Here is a 22,520-nt window from a genome sequence, read left to right as displayed (position 1 = left end):
AAAATCACTCAGCTCTGCTCCAGCCCAGTTCGAAGGCACCTGCTTTTCCGCACAAACCATGGATCCTCTGTGAGTGGCTTCCGAGGCTCCAGAGCTATCCTGGGCTTGTGGCCATAGGTTTGGTCAATAGTCATTCAGTTTTATCTTCAAATGTCTCCACAGTTCCCAGATGTTTTACTCATTTTTTTTTCTGCCTTAAATCCTTTCATTAACCAAGCAAGGTAGTACACACGTGCATACATATATTTTTTCAGTGGAACTTGCAGCATTTTAGATATGAATCTCTCTTTCACGTAGTAACTCACAATATACGGTTCGGGGATCATTTACACATTCGATCAGCAAATAGTTTTGAGCATCTGCTCTGAGCCAAAGACTTCTAAGATACAGTGCTGAATAAAACTGTCTTAAAGTACCTGCTCCCAGGGAACTTAGATTGTAGAGTAAAGAATATGTATGTTGGGGGCTGGGAGCTATTTTGATAAAGTGGTTAAGGATAGCCTCTAGAGTAAGTAATATTTGAACAGAGCAAGGAATGCAATATGTAAGTAGGCTATGCTGATATCTCTAGGGGACAAGGGAATGGTGGGGGGGGGGGGGTAGTAAATGCAAAGGCCCTGAGGTGGGAATCCCAGAACAGCAAGGAGCCAGTATAACTGAATCAGAGTGATGAAGGCAGAGTATAGTAGGAGTTACAGAAGTAGGTAACGGCAATATCAAGAATGACCTTCTTTACCTTCATAATGACTTCGAACTTCATTCTGAATGATGTGGAAAACCACTAGGCAGAATTCCATTTCAAACTGGATTTCTCTGCCTTTTTTAAAAAAGGACCAATGCTGAAAATCAATTCACTCTGTACACCATTTTCTTAAAGGATGAATACTTTAAAAAAAATTATTTATTTATTTTAGAGAAAGAGAGAGAGAGAGTGAGGGGCAAAGGGAGAGAATCCTCAGACTCCCAGTGAGCAGGGAGCTCGATGTGGGGGTGCGATCCCATGACCCTGAGATCATGAACTGAGCCAAAGTCAAGAGTTGGATGCTCAACTGACTGAGCCGCTCAGGTGCCCCTCTTTTTTTTTTTTTTTTTTAAAGTAAGCTCCATGCCCAATGTGGGGCTCAAACTCATAGCCCGGAGATCAAAAGGAGCACACTCTACCAACTAGGCCAGCCAGGTGCCCCAGTATGTACACCGTTTTATTTCTACCCTGGAACATACTCTTAATTGTGTGATAATAATCTGATGTAGAGGTCAGTAAACATTTTCTGGAAAGGACCAGATAGCAAATATTTTAGTCATTTTGTTCTGCATAGTTTCTGCTGCAGCACCTCAACTTTGCTATTAGAGTGCATAAGCAGCCAGGGACAAAAGAATATCAAACATCAAGAAAACTTTACAGACACTGAAGTTTGAATTTCACATAGTTTTTGTATCATAAAATACTGGGTTTTTTTCCTTCTGATTTTTGTTCCAACCATTTAAAAATGTAGAAACCATTCGTAGCTCCTAGGCCATACAAAAATAGGCATTGGGGGGCACCTGGGTGGCACAGCGGTTAAGCATCTGCCTTCGGCTCAGGGCGTGATCCCGGCGTTATGGGATCGAGCCCCACGTCAGGCTCCTCCGCTAGGAGCCTGCTTTTTCCTCTCCCACTCCCCCTGCTTGTGTTCCCTCTCTCGCTGGCTGTCTCTATCTCTGTCGAATAAATAAATAAAAATCTTAAAAAAAAAGATAGGCGTTGGGCCAAATTTAGCCCACAGGGCATCGTTTGCCAAACTCTGACACAGCCATAACCTGTTACAATAATTAGGTTTTTATTTCTAGGCTACTGAAAGAAGAAACGAGAAATTATGGCAGAAAGAGAAAAATTAATCAATTTGAAATCTCTCAAGCAATGCATTTATATATTTAAGGCAAACATATACATGAAAATGTATTGAAATCTTCTTAAGTGAATACAATATTAAGTCTTTATGAGCAGATTATATATAAAATACGGAAAAAATAGCTTTTGAAAGTAATCTGAAAAAGACATCTATGTTTAACAGTTCAGAAGTAAAACATAAGGTATATTCAGAAATAAAGCTTTAAATGTGGATTTTTCTCAAGAATCTAAAACCAGAGTGGACTTTACTCATAGGTAATAGATGACAGCCATCACCGAGTAATTTCCAGGGCAATGGACAAGTTCTAGCACCGTTAGAGAAGGCAGTTAGGTTCTAACAGGATACCTTGAGGTCAGCAATGAGGAAGTCAGGGCCTGCTATCAGGAAGGTCAGCGGCCTGTCCCAGCAGCACCCCTCAAGAGGCCAGATGTAACCAGACAGGCTCAATGATGGTTGCCATTACAGGAAATCCCTGACGGAATTAGGAAGAAAAAGCAAGAAACACTGTTTCCTGCCCTAGGTAATAAATATCCCACCCCCTAGTTAACAGCTGTCAATAAAAGATAGAAACCTACCCCCAGGGCGCACAGCTCTCTCTCCTTGGAGCTCACCAGTGCCCAGATCTTTTTGCTTTAATAAACTTTCCCGCTTGTGTTACTCATCCACTGTGTTGTGTCTGTCCTTGAATTCGGTCCTGTGACAAGACCAAGAACCTTCAGTGACTCCTTCAGGTCTGGCTGGGTCAAGGCCCCAGGGTCCAGGGACTCCGCAGTGCACGGAGCAACAGCACCTTCCCAAACACTTTTCACCACCAGCTTCATGATACCTGAAGTTTCTTTAAACAGGATGAATCCTTTTATTCCATAAATATAAGGTTTAAAATAGGTTTAAGTTTTAGAAGGTAACAATAGGTATGCACACCATGGCGATATCCGAAAACTTTCCAGTATGTGCATTTACATGAATAGTTTTAAGGGATATCAACATCCTTATGTACTGTTTCCCAAAATTGATCTGTCTGAAATGTCTCACTCGCCATTGGTGTAAAAGAATGGCATACCCATCTCCCTCTCCACCCCAAATCTCACTACAGTGCTCGGCTCAGAAATGTAAACACCCATGAGGAACCAAACAAAGAAATATTCAGATTTTTTGTTCAAGGAGGCCCCTGGCAGTGATTAATTAAGGCATCTGTGTGTGTGTGTGTGTGTGTGTGTGTGTGTGTGTGTGTGTGTATGAACACACATATGTATATATATTTTTTAAGATTTTATTTATGTATTTGAAGAGAGAGAGGGAGAGCACAATCAGGGAGAGCAGCAGGCAGAGTGAGAGGGAGAAGCAATCTCTGCGCTGAGCAAAGAGCCCGATTCAGGACTCAATCCCCGGGCCCTGGGATTATGATCTGAGCTAAAGGCAGATGCTTAACCGACTGAGCGCCCCAGGTGCCCCAAGGCATACGTATCTTATACGCATTTCTGTTAAACGTGAAGTTCTGAGGGGCACCTGGCTGGCTCCACACGGTGGACCGTGCAACTCTTGATCTTGGGCTCGTGAGTTCGAGCCCCTAGCTGGGTGTAGAGATTACTTAAAAATAAAATCTTAAAAGAAAAAAAGGTGAAGTTCTGAGAAATGGGGTGTTTGACCCACGTTGAAGCATTGAATTCACAACAGAAAGGAAGGGTAGATGATGATTCTTATTCTTTTAAAAAGAAATGGAATGCTTTGTGAAGCTACCAAAATTTTGAGACATATTGGATAAAACCCACAGATAAAAATGTAACATTGCTTTTTTAGGTAGAATATGCTTATTCGAAAAGGTAGTTTAGACTTATTTCATCAAATCTTATCTTCAGTCATTGATTTCAATTATAATCAATCATCCTATTTCATCTTATAAAATATTTAATAGTCTGTATCTTCTATTAACAAGAAGCAAACTTATTTAAATATATGATAACAATTTAGCTTAGTTAACTTAAAAACGAGCAGGAGCGTACACAGATTTTCATATTTATTTTAATGAACAAAAATGTTTGAAAACAAGCGCTCTAGAGAATTGGGAGGGGCCCTTGATTCCTGCAGGGAGAACAAGAAGACGGGGAGAAGAGGAGACCTTAAGAAACTTGGGGGACAGCACAAAGAGGTTGCCAAAAAATCCAAACACACACATTTACTTTGCAGTTTTCCAAAAAGAGCAGCCCTAATGCCATCTACTAAATCTAAATCTACCCTCTTCCCACCCCTCCATTTGAGACTGGGCAAAAAGAAAGGGAAGTAGAAATCAGTTTTATTGAGGTTTCCTTGGGCAGAGTAACAGTTCAGGATTGGCTTAAGTTTGAAGAATTCCAGCCCCAAATCTACAGGGGTAGTCTCTGGTTGTCTATATCTGGCCCTGGGATGATTTAAGGCAGGGGAAATAACTGGCTTAGGGTGTGAGAGTTAGACAAGGAGCTGATCGGAGCAACAGATTTCGGATTGATTGATTTGCATATGAAGATGTGCTCCCAGCCCAATCGTTGCTATCTCTATGAATTGGCTGGCCCTGGGAGGGCATAGTCTCTCCCAGGCTAGCAAGCTTTGTAAGACACCAAAATATCACAAAATAGTAAAATTTTTAAAAAATGATTACTCAAATTATTTGTTCCTATCTTTGGCTCACTTCTTAATTGAACTGTTTGTCTTCTTACTACGGAGTGGTAAGAGTTCTTTGTAAATTCTGGATAATAGACCTTCATCAGATTTGTGTTTTTCAAAATTTTGTCCCAGTCTGTGACATGTCTTCTTGTTAATGATTAGACAATTATTCTTTTTTCAAAAGGTTCATTTATTTATTTTAGAGAGGTGGGGGAGGGGCAGAGGGAGAGAGAGAATCTTAAGCAGACTCCCCACTGAGCACAGAGCCCAATATGGGGCTGGACCCCACAACCCATGAGATCATGACCTGAGCCGAAATGATGAGTGGGACACTTAACTGACTGAGCCACCCAGGTGCCCCTAGATGATTGTTATTAAAGTTACTGTATCTCTCCTTAGTATAAAATTGCTTAGTTCATTGGTTCTCAATCCTGACTTACCCATTGGAACCAATTGCACAACGAGTATCTTTGCCTGTCTTCTCCAAAGATTCTGATTTCATTTGTCAGTGGATGCCACCCCCAATTGTTTTTTTCAAGTTCCTTGTGTGTTCACTTGCGTAGCCAGAATAGAAAACTACCATGTTAGAGAAAGTATGTAACAAGACTCCTAGAGGCATAGTTGAAGATAGTCAAAGAGACCCACTTGTTTGATATTCTCTGGTCCCACCAATCAACAGCCCAGCCATCTGCTCAGGTCTCTTGGCTATCAGGACCTGGCTGCACCTCCTCTGGATGCCTTCCTAGGTGCCAAGTCAAGTGTTTGGCACTTTTATGTACATTATCAAATTGAATTCTCCCAGCAACTCTGAAGGAGTAGATATAATTTCCTCTCCAGCAGATAAAGGAAATAAGGTTGAGAGAGATCAAGCAAATCAATTACAAATACACAGTTAATAGGGGGTAGGGACAGAAAACTTGAACTCTATTCTGGCTCTAAAACCCATGTTCTTTCATCTATCCCTCCATTTCACAACCACGAGGGAGCACCAGGTTGAGTCAATGCTTCTCATTACATGATGTCGTTCTTCATCAGAGAACACCATCTCCTGTCTTAGGGTTTGCAGAAAGAACAGGGTATTTGAAGTGAAAAGGAAGGCTACAGCTTCATGCAAAACTTCCTCAATAATTAATTCCCCAGTGCCTTTGAGATTTACTAAAGCAGACTTCTCACAAGAAGCCAGTGACTGCTAAAGGTGAAAAAGAAACAGTGAGCCCCAGAAAATTTTCATGTTTAAGAAATTCACCATCAGTTTTAAAACTAGGCTACTAGGAGGGGGAAACTCTTCATTAAAAAACTCTTTCTAGCCCAGAGGAAGGAAAAAACTATCAAGTAGAAGAGAAGGACGTAGACTCAGGGACAGCCTCCTAAAGTATTCCCTAGGGCCTCCTAGGGAATTTTCAATTTCTGTCAAGAAAGAAAATAGGGAGAAAAAAAAGATCAAATTGAAGCCTCTCATTTAGACAAAATCTACTAAGGTCTTTAAGAATATAAATTTGGCAAAGAAAGAATAACATCTCTTTCAAATTCTCCTAAATAATTTTCCAGAACCCCTAAAACTTTCATGAAGACTCTAAAATCTTTAGAGCTCGGTTGATGAAGAAAGAATTCACTGACAATTTAAGCAAATAGGCATTTATTTGGGCAATTAGAATTGCAATTTGGGAGACAGAAACTCCAGTAGAAACCTGGAACATGTTCCCAGGAAGACAAAGAGGGGGCAGAGTTGTATAGGCAAAAGGCGACTAGCATAGTTCTCACTCAGGCGTCCCATGAATAGGGATTGAGACTAGGTTAACTAGGATTGTCTGGATTAATATGCGAAAGAGAGATCGTAGCTTGTTAGAACACTGGCTCCTTTCGAAGTGAAGAATGCAGATGATTCAGGTGTCATGAGGAGCAGGAAGTTAAGCCCAGGCTGAGGGGTTTACAGCTGCCTGAGAAGCTGGGTGGTTGTTGTTGTTGTTGTTGTTGTTGTTGTTGTTGTTATTGTTGTTGTTTTAAAGTTCATGGTTTCCCTGAAGAGGACTTGCGTAAATTCCTCCTTCCTTCTGGGCATCCTGAACCTATTTTAAAAAGAGACTCTCTTAGCTAGGCTTGATTGCTCCGTTGTAAAATCTCCTTTTACAGCTCAAATAAAGAAAATGGTAGAGCTTATTTAAAAGCATACAGTCCTAAGACTGTATGAGGTTATAAGGAAATAAGAATATTTGTGAGGAAGATAGAGAAGCTCCATGAAAACTTTTTTTTTTAAAAAAGGCCCAGATGCAAAATAAAGAGAGAGAAAAAGACAACACAAAGAGAATATGTTTAGTAGGAAAAAAAAGAGTAAATTCACATAAAAATCTTCTGAGATGTTTGAGGATATGGATTATGCCAACCTGACATTTTTAGGCTTGGCTGCTGAAACGATAAGAGTCATCAGAATTGGATAAAAAGTTCACAGAAGTAATTATTTTAAATACATTTTTCTAAAAGAAAAAAGGGAAAGAGAAAAAAAAAGAAGAAAAGCCATTGTGCAAGATTTCCTAAATAATTAATTCCCCAGTGCTTTCAATAATTAAGATAAACTACTTTGGAGGGGGAAAATATTGGAGAAAGAAAAAAGAGTACTGAAGAAACTACTTTTGCAAAATGGCAGGTTTTCTAAATGTACTGTAGTAGTTAAAGCTAATTATTTAAATGAGAGGGTTTTCAATGTAAATATTTTATAAATAAATTAATTTGGTATTAAAAAACAAACCCATCCTAGACTTTATGACTAAGCAAATACAAAGAAGACTCAGTTTCTCTTTTTAGCTAACTTACCAGTTTGGGTATTGATGATCAACCATAGTCTCATATTAGAGTCATATAGGGGAATTTAAAAAATACATGCCTATGCCAGGCCTCACCGTCCAGAGATTTTGATTTAGTCGGTCTGGTATAAAGAATTAGCACTATTTTAAAACAAAATCTTCCCAGGTGATTCTTTGAAGTTATCCTCGTGAATGTAGCAGAGGTAATAAATCAATGGTTGCTAAGAATTGGGACATGTATTAAGAAACTGTTAAGGCCAGAGAAAGACAAATACCATGTGATTTCACTCATATGTGGAATTTAAGAAGCAAAACAGATGAACATAGGGGAAGGGAAGGAAAAATAAAATAAGTTGAAAACAGAGAGGGAGGCAAACCATAAGAGACTCTTAAGTATAGGAAACAAACTGAGGGTTGCTGGAGGGGAGGGGATGGGGGATTGGATAAGTGGATGATGGGCATTAAGGAGGGCACTTGATGGAATGAGCACTGGATGTTCTATGCAACTGATGAATCACTGACTTCTACCTCTGAAATCAATAATACACTATATGTTAACTAAATTGAATCTAAATAAAATTTAAAGGAAAAATTTTTTAAGTCCAATTTGACAGAATAATTTTATGTTGTTGAATTGAATGGCGAAATACATATTTTTAAAGATTTTATTCATTTATCTATTTGTCAGAGAGAGAGAGATTGAGCACAAGCAGAGGGAGAGGCAGAGGGAAAAGGAGAAGCTGGCTCCCCACTGAGCAGAGAGCCCGGTGTGGGGCTCTACCCCAGGACCCTGGGACCACGACCCAAGCCAAAGGCAGATGCTTAACCAGTGACTGAGCCATGCAGGCGTCCCAATGGTAAAATATTTTGACTTGTATTTTATTTGCTTTAATTTGTATTTCTTTTTCTAATTAATTGATTTGTAATTTGCCAACATATTGGTCTATAAGCAAGTGAAATTTTAAAACTGAGAATCATTATTAAAAGGGCTTAAATACTTTCAACATGGATTTTAAAGATTTTGCTGAAAATACAGTAGTCTTTTTCTAGCAGAAGGAGCAAATTATTTTTTCTTCCTGATGGAAGTAATAGTTGATGTAATATCAGAAGGGTGTTGAGAAATTAACTATACAAAGAAGTGTAGACAATAGCCTGAGCAAAGGCCCTGCAGTCATACATACCCCAGAGGAGTTCCAGAGGGCAGGAAGAGAAAGTGGTCAGGATGTTTATCCTTGGCATGTGGAGGTGGGTTAGTTGTGTGCCTCTGTGGAAGGACGCAGCGCCTGTCAGATGCCCCCTCCATGCCCTTCCTTCTGCTTGTATTATCTGCTCCCTTTACTTACCACTCAGGCCAAGGGGTCGCCAACCACTACTCACCTTCCTTAAATCCTATCCACATCTTAAATTCTTGCCAAATTACCACATTTAAGGGTGTTGTCTCTTCCAAACAGGACCCTGACAAACACCATCTCCACATTTTAACACTAAAAACAAGACAAAACCCATACATTTCCCAGTTTGCTTATTTGCTTGAATGCAAACATGAGCTAGATTCCACCAATCAGATGCAACTTTCTCAGATTTGCATTCGGAGCTGACTTTTGCGGGGATACAGGTGGGGTACAGGGCATCCCTTCTGCTGTCATAGATTATTGTAGAGGGAGTGTGTCAGTGAAGTTCATTCAGGGAAGCAGAACCATGGCGAGTATATGAAATAAGGATTTATTGTAGGAATCGGACAGTACACAATTGGAAGAAGGGCTGGGGCGGTAAAGATCCCCTCCAGCATTGGAAGATCAGGGAAAATGCTGGTGGTTCTGCAGCACTGGGGCAGGCGAACAAGTCAGACCTTGTGGGAAGCCAAGCACACCCAACTGCTAGAACGGGACCCTGCAAGGCTGGTGTTGAAGTCTATGGAAAGCTATTCCCTCTTCCTGGCTATCATCTCTGAGTTCATAGCAAAGAATTTGATGGTGGGACTGCAATTGCTTTGTTGTTAGTCAGAATTGCCAGCTGTTGGGAAGGACTGGGAATGGGGCCAGAAAGAATGACTACAAACAAACTGGATCACATTGGAACCTCTGTGTCTGTCTCTCACATGGTCTCTAACCACAGTGACTGCCGCTTAGCTTCTAACTTTTCAAATCTCTTCCCTATTTCTCCTGTGGCCACCTCTCACCCAGAGCCATACCATTGTTTGGCAGTCTTTCAGGGAGTTTTTGAGCCTGCATTTCCATTAGTGGTCACTAGATGACAGCAGGACACTGATTAGACTCCAATGGGATGTTAGGCATCACAGATGCGGTTGGGTCTCTTGCCCGAGGCTGAGTTGGCTGCCTTTGAAGATGCCCACATAGGGTTTGACAAATCTCTATGAAGCTTTCCCCTGTGGCCCCAGGGTTATGCCAACTTGTCACTGATATTTTGACGTCATCTGGACTGTCATGTAACTCCACCTGGCCTTGCTGGACAGGCCACAGCAGCAGGAGAATTTGTTAGCATGATTCAGGTGGTGTGTGGCATGGTGAGGACAAGTCCCTGGAAAATGGTGACCATCTGATCAGCAAGGCTTCCAAAAGGGATACTGCATTCATTTTGTCCGTTTTACCTGCAACTAAATTCTTGCTCCAACTGGCACCTGAAGATACAGAATTCCTAATCTATTATGAACTAAGGATGATTATTCTTCCCTTCAGAAGAAAAGGAAATCCTCTATCTTAGAAACTAAGCATGGGTGTCATCAGTTGTAAAACAAAAGGCTTGTCTATATAATCGGGGTTGCGAAGAGATTCATTAGAGAAACAAATCTTATAATTTCACTTCTGCACTCTCTTTTTATAAAATATTTGGTAATGAAAATTAAACACCAACAAGAGTATAAAACATGTAAAGTATAAAGAATAAAATAAAAGCCTCAGTCTCTTGAAAGAAGAATGACTGATTCATTCAGCAAGCTGCAGGAAATCTGTAAGGACAGAAATGCATAAAGATACATTTAGCCATTTGTCTCTCCACGTTCTCCCTGTTGGCCAGGCGTTTTTCTGCATTTCACTTTACCCAGCATAACTTCAATGGTTTATTGTTTTAATAACACCTTCTGCAATTCTCTAAACTCCTATGCCCTTTTATCTTTTCGTCCCATGCCTGGCAAAATCCTTATCCTGGATAAACCCAACTACATGCTCCGTTCATGTCTGCAAAAGCACAGCTGAACAATGATGACAGAAGTCACACAACAGAGAAGATTGTCCCTACTACAAACTCGTGATTATTGAGTTCAATCCTGCTGGATTTATCTGGGCAGTTCACGGTCTTGCTCTATGAGGCTATCTCCTTAAACTTCCAATCTTCCTGGCTCCCCTCTGTATCCCCTCAAACACCCCAAAACCTTCCCCTTTGCTCTAAGTCATTACCTCATCCCTTACTTCACAAAGAAAATAGAAGCAATTAGGGAAGCTCTCTTCCCACTTCCAAGCATTCAAACTCAAGCTCCACCGTGCTGTGTATCCCTGTTACGCTGGCACAAAACTTTATACTGGGCAGGCCTGCCCATGCATTACACTTCATCGCGGTAATAATCATGCGAAGTGGGTCTTATCATTTCTTTTTCTCACTTTTTTTAAATTACAAAAGTAATCTCGCTTATAGTGCTTGCACTTTTCTGAGTTCCCCTTTCAGCATCTTGTATTCCCTGGGGCCTGATTCTTTTGACTGGAAATGTTTAGCTGGGGGAGAGATAACAAACCTAGGGCCTCCTTTGTGCCATCCTAGATTAGTTGAAAGTGGTGCTGTGTTGAGGAATAAAGCAATCGGGGCTGGACTACTCACTTATCTCCTAGGACTACTGCTCAGGGAAGAGAGGCTGCCTTCCTTTATTTTAACTGCTTAGCCCATGATTGTTGGAGAGGGGGGAGTGTGGGTGGATCCCTATGACATAGAAAGGTGGTGAGATGGGAAAATGTTGGCCTGCGTGACCCTTATCAGCTCCAGCCTGTAGCTGAGTTCTTACCCAACACCCCGGCCTGGCACTTGAATGGAGCTGCTACCCAAGGCATTGCAATAGCCAATGGGCTTGTCCAGGAAATGTGGGGAGATAAGGGGAAGAACTAATGAAGCCCTCTCTAACCCATGCTTGTCCCTTGCTCCTGGCCTTCATCTACTCTAACCTACACCTCCCTCTCCCTTCCATGAAGTTATCCCCTGCAGGCACATTCTCCAGGCCCCATGTGCTTCCCACAGTTGGGGGTTAGCATTGGGACACACCAACCACCCTCTGGCTTTAGCACCCTATATGTGGTTGGTTGTAGGGGAGGAAGCCACAGGCCACGCTGGTTAGGAACTAGAGATATTGCTTTCTAATATGTTTTATTTTCCGTTCAGAATAACTTGAAAACATTTTTTTTTATGTCATTAAATATAATTATCACAATTTGGGTGCAAGTGGCTTCTCTGGGGGGTGATCTCAGGAAGGATAGGTGGAGAAAGTGCTAAAGTGAGACAGGGTGACAACGAGAAGGTTAAAGTGGACTGTCGTAGAGAGTGCAATAGGGAGCCTACCAGCTCCAGGAGCAACTGCGGCGGTGGGAGGGTGGAGGAGAGTGTCGGGCAGAGCCCTCTGAGTAAATGCTTAGAAAATACCTCTGAGTTTTAGTCCTGGAAGGACGAAGGATGGAGCATTTATTCATTCATTTCCTTCCTCCCTGGTTTACCCCTCAGGGGCTGTAACTGCCTGATGCTGCCGATGACTCCTGCTGGCCAGGAGTAAGCTCCCTGGGCGCCATAAAGAGCCCCCAGGCCAAGCAGTGAGAAGAGGCACTGGAGGCACGCACCCCACCATGCTGGAGACTGTCCACAGCAGATGCGAGGAAGCTCATGGTATTGAGGGATCGGAGGACGGGCACCAGCCATGCTTGCTGACTACAGACTGACTAAAGTAGCGGGAGGATAGCTGAGGGAAAGAATAATAAACACACACTTCGTGGGGATTTTTGTTTTGTTTTGTTTTTGAGGAATTTATTTATTTATTTGAGAGAGAGAGAGTGAGCACAAGCAGAAGGAGCAATAGAGAGGGAGAAGCAGGCGGCTCACTGAGCAAGGAGCCTGACCCGGGGCTCGATCCCAGGACCCCGAGATCATGACCTGAGCTGAAGGCAGACACTTAATTGACTAGCCACCCAGGTGCCCCCAGGCCCTTCGCATTTTAAGAATGCTCTGTGGATTATTCTGTGTGGTAATAGGCAGACATGGTTTTGACATTACCAAGAGACCAAAACCAGAACCTAGTCCTGCCCCAGTACTTCTGGCCTGAGAGAAACGCTGAGACGTGTCTGTGTATGAAAAATGGAAGGAGCGGAGCACATAAAGTTCCTCTCTCCCAAGGAGCCCAAGCAGGGGACAGACTTGGCTAGGGCGGCACTGAGGGGGGCGACCAACCCCATTCAAAGGACAATGTGCCTCTATAGAGATTTACGTCAGGATTAAATGAATTATATGGACTTAAAAATACTTTTTATTTTGAAGTAATTCTTGACTCCCAGAAAAGTTGCAAAATAGTATAGAAAGTCCCATATACCCTTCACTCGGCTTCCCCTAATGTTAGCAGCATACTACACAATCATAATTATTAAAACCAATAAATTAACAATATTTCAATATTGACTAAATTGCAGGTCTTATTTAAAGTTTGCCAGTTTCCTCACTAATGTCCTTTTTCTACTCCATTCAGGAACCCACTTTGCATTTAGTTGTCATGCTTCCTTCATCTCCTCTAATCCGTGACATTTGTTTAGTTTTCCTTTGTCTTTCATGATTTTGACACTTCCGGAGAGTACTTACTGGTCAATTATTTATTTATTTTTTAAGATTTTATTTATTTATTTGACAGAGAGAGACAGCCAGCGAGAGAGGGAACAGAAGCAGGGGGAGTGGGAGAGGAAGAAGCAGGCTCACAGCGGAGGAGCCTGATGTGGGGCTCGATCCCAGATCGCCGGGATCACGCCCTGAGCTGAAGGCAGATGCTTAACGACTGAGCCACCCAGGCGCCCCGGTCAGTTATTTTTTTTAAATGGCTTTCAATTTGGGTTTGTCTAGTGTTTGATCATTCATGGTTAAATGCAAGTTATGAATTTTGGGCAAAAACCCATGGAAGTGAAGATGTTCTTCTCAGTGCATCTTATCAGGAGGTACGTGATATCAATGTCATAATACTGGTGATGACACTAACCTTGATCACTTGGTTAAAGTGGTGTCTGCTGGGTTTTTCCAACATAATGTTTCTACTTTTCCCTTTTCAATTAATAAATATCTTGGAGGGGCGCCGGGGTGGCTCAGTCTGTTGAGCACCTACTCTTGATTTCAGCTCAGGTCATGATTTCAGTGTCGTGAGATCCAACCCCGTGTGGGGCTCTGTGCTCAGCATGGAGTCTGCTTAAGATTCTCTCTCTCCCTCTCACTCTCTCCCTCCGCTCAATTGTTTGCTCTCGCTCTCTCTCTCTCTAAAATAAATAAGTAAATAAAATCTTTTAAAAAATGTCTTAGAGAGAAATTCTTTGACACTATCCTATATCTCATTATACTTTACCCACTAATTTTAGCATCCATTTGATGGTTCTTGCTTGCTACATTATTACTATGCTGTTTGTCTAATGGTGATTTCTATTTGCCCCCTGGTCGTAGGGACTGATTTTCAATACCTGTTGGGCTTCAGTGGAGACTTACGGCAAGAGTGGGCTGATCACGCTGCAGTTCTATCCTGCACAGATATAGAGGCGGATGGATCTCCTTCTGACCTTGTGGGATTATAATGACCATGAGAGTTCTTGGATAGATGTGTAGGAGGATGGAGATTCAGGAGGGAGATACGAGACTTCCTGCTAATAAATCAGTTAGGGAACTGAATAATAAAATTGAGTTAGAAAAATATTAAGTTAGAAATATGTGAATATCTTTATGTGCTTCAATGTTATTGGTTCACTTTTCTGTAGGGTAATATTTGCTCCTAATTAATTTGGGGTCCTGCAATGTTATCATTTTCCTCCTAAAATACTTCACTCTATTCTATTTTTATTTTATTCTTCTACATCAGATTTTCTCTGATGTTATTAAACATTGTTTTCTAATTTTTTTTCCTATTTGTCGGAATAAATTTCTTCCAGAGTATGCTCTTTGGATGCTGGTGTTCACTTCCTTTTTTCCTTTTGTTATACTTTGCATAATGTAACACTTTGCATCATTAAAGATTATCTCTGTTATTCTCAACTTTGAATCAGAATAGTTTATCCAGGATTATGATTTGCCCCCCAATACCATAAATGGTTTCTTGTTGATTTCTTTTCCTATTTCCTTGGGCGGTATTTGAGTCTTCACTTAGAGCTAGAAGACTAGATATGTTGGTTTGTTTTCCCTGTTCAATTATGCAGCTGTGTAAGATGGGTGGGGAGGAAGCTACGTCTATGGGCAATTGTATTCAGGGAACTTTATCTCTGCTCTTTCTTCCCTCATGATTCTGTTGAAACCCCTGCACCCACAGCTAGCTGAGTTGGGATAGTGATATTTCCTAACCAACTGTGAGGACATATTACCTTCAGTGTTTTGCTCTTCTCTTCAGGATGAACGAACCACTTTGGTGAACACTTACAATATTTTTTGTTTTATGTGTGAATGTGTGTGTGTGTGTGTACGCATGGCCGTGCCTACATTCCCACACTTACCTGCCTTTGTTTGCCACGCAAGATCAAGATAGTGGTCCCTGGGAATTATTCCCATCTCTTTTCCACTTCGTGGTGCATCTGGGGAAAACCTCTCTTGCTTGGTTTCTCTTCTAGCTTTTGTCTTGGAGTTCAAAGAATATATTCCATATCTTTCTCCTAGTATGCTACTGTCATCAGTTCTGGTATTTCTGAATTGGACAGCATCAAAGAAGTTTTGTGTTTTGTTTTTGTTTTACACAATATCTTACTCTACCATTCTGACCTTTGAGAAAGGAAATTCTCTTTGACTTTTGGTATTTACATTTACTCTGCTCTAAATTGAATTATTCTTCATTGGTGCCTCATGAAGTTTGTAGACAAGATCAGATATGTTCCCTTTGTTCAGTATTGATAATATTGTCTTTATACTTTGCTTTTATTTGTTGTTGGATTTTTTTGTTTCAAATTCTTTTAAATTCATTTATGGGAGGAATCTTCTACAAAGTCCCCAATAGTTTCAGAAGAATGAATACACTTTTTGTAGCATAAAAAGTGGTTTCACCTCTACCACCAATGAAACAAGATCTATCTAATTGCCATTTTTTGTACTTTTGGAGTTCAGAATATTCCCTAGTTGATTTTCATTGTAGCAAATCTCTTATTACCTTCATAATCTTCTACATGTTTTACCTAAAAACAACTTTTGGGGTTCATAAAATATGGAAATACTCAATTAAAAGCTTTTGTTTCTATTATAATTTTTTTTTTTTTAAGGGGCCTTAAAGCACAAATGAAGTAATTCCAAGGGCATAGTTATAAGTGATGAACCCATATGACCACCAGATGTCACTGTTGCTCCATGCCATATTTCAACCAGCACATAGAAAAGCTAACTGCAATGCTGATTTTCAAGTGGTGAAATATTTTTATCAGCAGGGAAGCCTTATATCCTCTAATTAAACAATAAGACATAAAAGGGAGTTCATTTTGATAGTAGAAAAATAAACAAAAAACCCTTCTCTATTGACTTTAATTATCACAAGAAAGAGGTAATTCTTTAAAACACCTGTCACCTAAGGAATGAAGAAATTATTGCATGGAGCTTAGCTTTCTGTTAATTATATACTGGTTCTATTAAATTGACATATACAATGGTTGCTCCATAGTTTTAATTTATCACAGTACAATCGTGGAAATTTAAAGTACAAACTAGAAATTATTATAAATGTCTTGAATTTTCCTATTAAGGAAATAGTGCATGTTAACTTTTTGAAGATCACTCTTTTCAATGGTATGTAAGATGATTTAATTTCACAAATACTATACAAAAGTTATCTTAAGGATTTGCACATTTAAAAAAAATTAATGTCAATATATGAGATTGCATCTCAATTCCAATTCCTGACTTTTATTTTATACTCACAAGATACTAGGCACTATTCAAAGAACCTCTTATGTTTTAACTCACTTAATTCTCTCAAAAAACCTATGAGGTCCATACTCATCATTTCTTTCTTTTTTTTATTTAAGTATTTTACTTATTTATTTGAGAGAGAGAGTGCACGCACATGTGTGCGCAAGTGGGGGAGGGGCAGAGGGTGAGGGAGAAGCAGGCTCCTCGCTGAGCAGGAAGCCCACTGCAGGGCTCGATTCCAGGACCGTGTGATCACCACCTGAGCCCAAGGCACATGCTTAGTCAACTGAGCCACCCAGGTGCCCCTCAACATTTCTTTCTTAGAACAGAACAAACTGAATCTGAGAAGACTTCCATAAACCACTCAAGATCTGATTTTTAAACTCATGAAGTCTGGTTTTGGGACCTACTGCTATTCCATCCAGTAAACTTTTATACACCAATCAACTTAAAAAAATTTGGAGAAGTTAAGATACCACAGAATATATGGTAGTTAGCAATTTTATAGTGGTTTTCCAAGTGCGGTTATAGATCAGAAACCTATATACTTTAGCCTACAGGCTAGATTATTCTCATGTCAGTCTTGCCTACTCATTTTCAGAATCTAATGTTCTAGTGGAGAAGAAACTTAAACACTTCTCAGCAGCTAGAAGAAAAAAATGTGTATATATATATACATAATTAGTTGTTAAAACAAAACTATTAAGACTTCTAGGTTAAGATGCTGAATAGGGTCAATGATATTGTAATAGAGATAGATACATGGGGGCAGATGGTAGCCACACTTGTGGTCACTATGTTGTATACCCAAAACTAATGCAATGTTGTGTGTCAACTATACCCAAATTAAAAAAAAAAAAAGATGCTGGGGCACCTGGGCGGCTCAGTCGTTAAGCGTCTGCCTTCAGCTCGGGGCGTGATCCCAGAGTCTTGGGATCGAGCCCCGCATCGAGTTCCCTGCTCCACTGGGAAGCCTGCTTCTTCCTCTCCCACTCCCCCTGTTTGTGTTCCCTCTTTCACTGGCTGTCTCTATCTGTCAAATAAATATATAAAATCTTTAAAAAAAAAAAAGATGCTGACTGGGATAAGATGGTGCATTTAATTTAATTCCTTACCTAAACCATATTAAAACTACAGACAAGGTATATTTTAAGTAATCAAAAACTCGATGTGGTAACAACCTGATAGGAGAAAACAGCAACAAAATTTTGTAGGGTGGAAATCAGATTGTTGGGAGCAAACTAACTGGAAGACCAGCTCTCAAGCTAACAGCCTGGAAGGCTGAGAGCAAATACAATTCCTGATTTACTCCAGAGTCTTGAACAAGTTCAGAAACTGCTAGTCCCAGATACATTTGGAGCTGGATGTGGAGTGTGTCGCTTGTGGATCTGTGTTTGTGTTGCAGTCATGCTATGGTAAAAAGAATGGGTGAATACTATTTGTTAGATCCTCCTTTCCTTGGCTCTGTGCAACTGCTCACTGTCCATCTGGGTAGAAGACTGGAAGTTTATTTCTGGAGAGGGTAAAACAGGATTTCTGCACAGGGGGTGATGGGGAAGGGCATTTTAAGCACGGTTGAGGGAACATGGCAACAGTGCCAAAAACAGAGGGAATGAGTTACCGTATACTTAGTGTTGAATGAAGAACCCTCTAAGCGTCATCCCTTACTTGGCCTCTGGAATAGCCAGCCGACTGTCATTCTCCAGGCAGGGCCAGAAGATTCTTGAAAATATGACTAGGCAGAAAGGAAATACCTAAATATATCAATGCCAGGGCTTTCCTAACAAATGACTCGTCCAGATAAACTTAAAGAGAAGCCCATAGCTGATAAGTCTCATTCACATGCCCAGAGCTTCTTAACGAGCGTTTTAGTTCTCTATTCTTAATCCAGCGCAGACAGCCAAGAATTTTCAGGTATATGAGGAAAGCTAACAAAGAAAATAAGGACAAAAGCAAACAGAAAACAGCAGCTTGGAGGAAACAGAAGCTATCCAGGTAGAAGAAAACTTAGAAAACAAAACAAAACTAAACCAAAACCCAAACCAAAACTATCTTTAATAGTCTCACAAAGACAAAATGTTGTAACTATGAACAAGAAGAAGATGCTAAAAAATGTATGAAGAACAACAACAACAAAAAGAAGATGTGGAAATTAAAAACATTAGAGCAGTGGGGAAAAAACTCAATAGAATATTAGAAGATGAAATTGAGACAATGTCCCTGTAAGCAGAGCAAATATATAAAGAGATGGAAAATAGGAATGAAAAGATAAGAAAATTAGAGGAGTAGTCCAGGGAATGCAATGTCCAAATAATAGGAATTTCAAGAAGAGAAAACAGAGGGAATTGAATCATTCAAAAATTGAAGGATGTGAGTTTCCTGATTGATGGGGCGGATGCAAATAGGCAAACAGACCTGAAGGTCAGTCAGAGTAGCTCAAGTTCTCACTGTGGTGTTCACTGAATCATCTGGTCTACAAGCTAACGACATCCAGCTTACTCTCTCTGACAGCTGGAGAGGCTGCAGCCAGGTTCAGCTTCCTATGGGATCAGTTACTTCTGTGTCCTGGAAAAGGGGGTCCTATCCCTTTCCACAGACCCCATCATCCCCAAGTGCAAGCTGCTAGTATTCTCACACAACTCCTATAAAAGCTGGCACCCCCAAACCAGGCTATGTACTCCCTTCTCCTTGAATCTAGGCTTGCCTGAGAGACTTGCTTGACTAACAGAATGCCGTGGGCATTTGATGTCCAAGGCTAAATGGTAAAAAGCCTTGCCACTTCCACCCAGGTCTTTTCGAACACTGGCTTGTGGAATCCAGCTGCATGCTGGAGAGAAGCTCAAACAGCCTTGTGGAAAGGAACTGAGGCTCCCCTGAAAATTGTAGCTACCCTTCTAGACGGCACTAAGTACCAATTTAGTGAGCTAACCTGGAAGTTGAATTGCCAGCCTCAGTCAAGCTACCTCAACAAAAGCTGTATGAAGCAGAAGTGGGGTATATCTACTAAGTCCTGCCCAAATCACAAGTTCATGAGCAAATGAATAATTGGTATTACGTTTTTTCCTTTTAATCTGCTAATATGGTGAGCTTCATTAGTAGATTTTCTGATATTGAACTCCTATGTTCTTGGAATTTACCCTTTTCTATCTTGTTGTACTCCCACCATTTGGACACTGTACTGAGCGTCATCATTACTTGTGGGGGAAAAATGAATTTACCAAACAAGTTAATAATGTAAAACATGCATGAAAGATGTTTCACCTGTTTCAGAAACTCTCAGACATATGGGTAGAACATCATTAAGTAGTCCAGAGCAATTCCTGGCTGGCAACACTGAAAACTACAGTTTGCTTTATTTTACATAATTAGAATTTTCTTTAACTTGGAACACTTACTCCAAGTGAGCTAGTTTCTCCTATATTTTTCAGCTATTTTGAAGGTCGTGTTTGAAGTTCAGTTTTTCCATTTGTCTTTTTGTGATTCAACTTAGGGACTTGATTAATGACATTCCATTTAGAAAACAACTGAGGCTTCACTAATCTGAAATAATCCGAGGTGGGACTCTCTCTCTCCCTCACTCTTTCTCCTTCTGTCTCGCTGTCTTATCCCACTGAACATTTCACTTAATGAATGTAATCAACTGTTTGTGTAAAAAGGGAGAAACATAATGAGCCTTGCAAGGCTTTTGAAAATGGAAAAAAATAAAAGTAAGACAAACTAGAGGCTTGGGGCTGCTCTAGTTTGAAAATATCAAGTGGGGGGAGCTTGGGTGGCTCAGTCAGTTAAGCGTCTGACTCTTGATTTCAGCTCAGGTCTTGATCTCAGGGTGGTGAGTTCAAGCCCTGCATTGGGCTGTAGCGTGGAGCCAACTTTAAAAAAAAATTATCAAGTGAAAAGATGTTTTCCTGCTTTTCAAATAGAACAATTTTTAGGAGAGAACCTCCTACTCACTCCCCACTCTCCAACTCTTACCCGAGCCCCCCCCCCCACTTAGTCCCCTATACCTCCCACCCTCTTTAAGGTGATGCTCTTTTAACCAGTTCCCCAGAGCGTTCTTACTAAGACAGAACTGGTGGACCCTCCCCTTCCTCCACCATCCAATCATCACCATCCTTAAGAAACTTACTTTCTAGGAAAGAGAGAGGCCTTAGCAAATTCTCTTTGGGTGCATTTCCACTTCTAAGATTTTTCAATAAGAATTTCCTCTAGAAGATCGCCTGCTTGGAAAATGTAGGGACCAGCATTTATTGCCAAAAGTGATACTAGCAGAGAGTAGAGTTCCCAGCTGGGAAGCTGTCATTATATAAATGTGTCCTTGTGACAGCCTTTGGAGGAGGACAAACGACTTGCCTTGCCGGTGACTTCTTAATCAGCTTGTCTCTAGCAATAATAATCTAATCACCGGTCACCTAATTAAAAATGAAAGAAATTAGTGCCTTTCCAAACACGGAGCTTCTAGAATCTCAGGTTACGGACTGTCATCAAGCAGAAAGCTGTCAGCTGTTTGCATGTTACACCGCAGAGAGGCAGAACTTTGTGAGATGCCTCCTGCTCGTGTCTGTGATTTGACTACACTTGCCATCATTCATTTAATGCATTGATCTGGATGATTTGCTGCTATGGGCCCTTCATTCATGATTTCCACCACTAGTATTTACTTCAGGCTTATTGTATGCTAAAGGATATATCCTGGGGATATAAAGATGAATAGGAAACTATTCCAGCATTTGGAATATATCACTGCAGGGGAAACAGACATAAAAATATTTAACTATGACCTAATTTGATCAAGTTGTATTAGAGATAATGAATATGCGTGCATAGTGCATATTATGGTGGAGGCAAAATGGTGGCCCACTGGAACCAGTCCACAGAATCTGAGATCCTTTTATTTGGGGCATATGCTCCTCAGGTTACCAAAAATTCCATCACATCCTATTCTTTTAGACTTAGTCTGCTTCTATAATTTATGTCATATGCCTGGTCCTTGTTAAGCTCTTGAGTTTGAGATCCTGGTACAGAGATAGGCTTGACAAACAGACGCCTGCTGTGAGATGCTGTATTATAATTGATTTAAGTACTGTTCTTTTAAATGAGTTTTAAAGAAAATTTTGTGTGGTGTGTTAAAAAATTCTTAATTACACTCCTCTCAAGTATGAAAAAAAATACCTCACTAGCCACCTGTGCTGCATAGCAGGGAAAATAAACAAATTTTAAACTTGTCAATCAATTGTATCTAATAGTTTCTGTTTCCATTTTAATTGTCTTTTGAAGTTGTTCACTTTCTTTGGGCTCAGTGCTCAGTCTTTCATTTCTCTTCCTTCTTTCCTGCTTCTTTTCAGATAATATTAGGTGTTTGGGAGGGCTTCCTTGACTCTGGAATGGTAGGAAGAAAAACATCCTCAGAGTCATTGGTGGTCTTGCTGTGCTTGGCTGCCCCAGACCACTGACTGTGGAAGGGAAACTAGTCCCTGGCCTGTTGTGAGCTATTTGGGCCAGGCACCACTGCTGATTTGTCGTTGGATCCAACATTTCCATTCATGGTGGCCTCTTTCTCCTGACCTCAGGCTTTTGTTCATGTATAGTCAGCCGTCTTAGCGCTTTTAGGCTACATTTGGGCACTGAAAACTTCTGGATCCCCTGAAATTCATGAACAGATTGTTGTTTTCATTGTACTGGGATCAAAGAATATAGTTTATGTGACATCAATCATTTGAAATTTGCTGGACCCAGCTCTAAGATATTGTTTGTGATCAGTTTTAATAAATACTGCATGTGAGGTTGAGACGAATATGCTTTCCTTTTTTTTCTTTTAAAGATTTTATTTATTTTTTTGAGAGAGAGAGAAAGAGAGAGCATGAGTGGGGGAGGGGCGGAGGGAGGACAAGCAGGCTCGATCCCAGAACCCTGGGATCATGACTGGAGCCAAAGGCAGAGGCTTAACCAACTGAGCCACCCAGCCGTCCCTAGAATATGCTTTTCTAATGGTTGAGTATATATTAGTTTTCTATTCCTGTGTAACAAATTAACACAATCTTAGAGGATTAAAATGATGTCCTTTTTTGTTACCTCATGTTTCCGTGAGTTGAAAGTC

General features: G+C 40.6%; 1 protein-coding gene across 1 annotated transcript in view; it reads left to right on the top strand.

Moving 5' to 3' along the window:
* LOC123799258 (uncharacterized) overlaps positions 1 to 22,520 on the top strand; it is a 490,917-nt gene that overhangs the window by 302,120 nt on the left and 166,277 nt on the right. Inside the window, exon 6 of the mRNA XM_087861914.1 lies at positions 8,013 to 8,181. The gene's annotated coding sequence lies outside the window, so the exon portion shown is untranslated. The remainder of the gene's footprint in view (positions 1 to 8,012; positions 8,182 to 22,520) is intronic.

This window comes from Ursus americanus, chromosome 5 (genome assembly GCF_024610735.1).
Source record: "Ursus americanus isolate L20-20 chromosome 5, mUrsAme1.1.p, whole genome shotgun sequence".
Lineage (NCBI taxonomy): Eukaryota > Metazoa > Chordata > Mammalia > Carnivora > Ursidae > Ursus > Ursus americanus.
The sequence above is the reverse complement of the archived record's forward strand: the minus strand, read 5'-3'. Positions and strand labels throughout refer to the sequence as shown.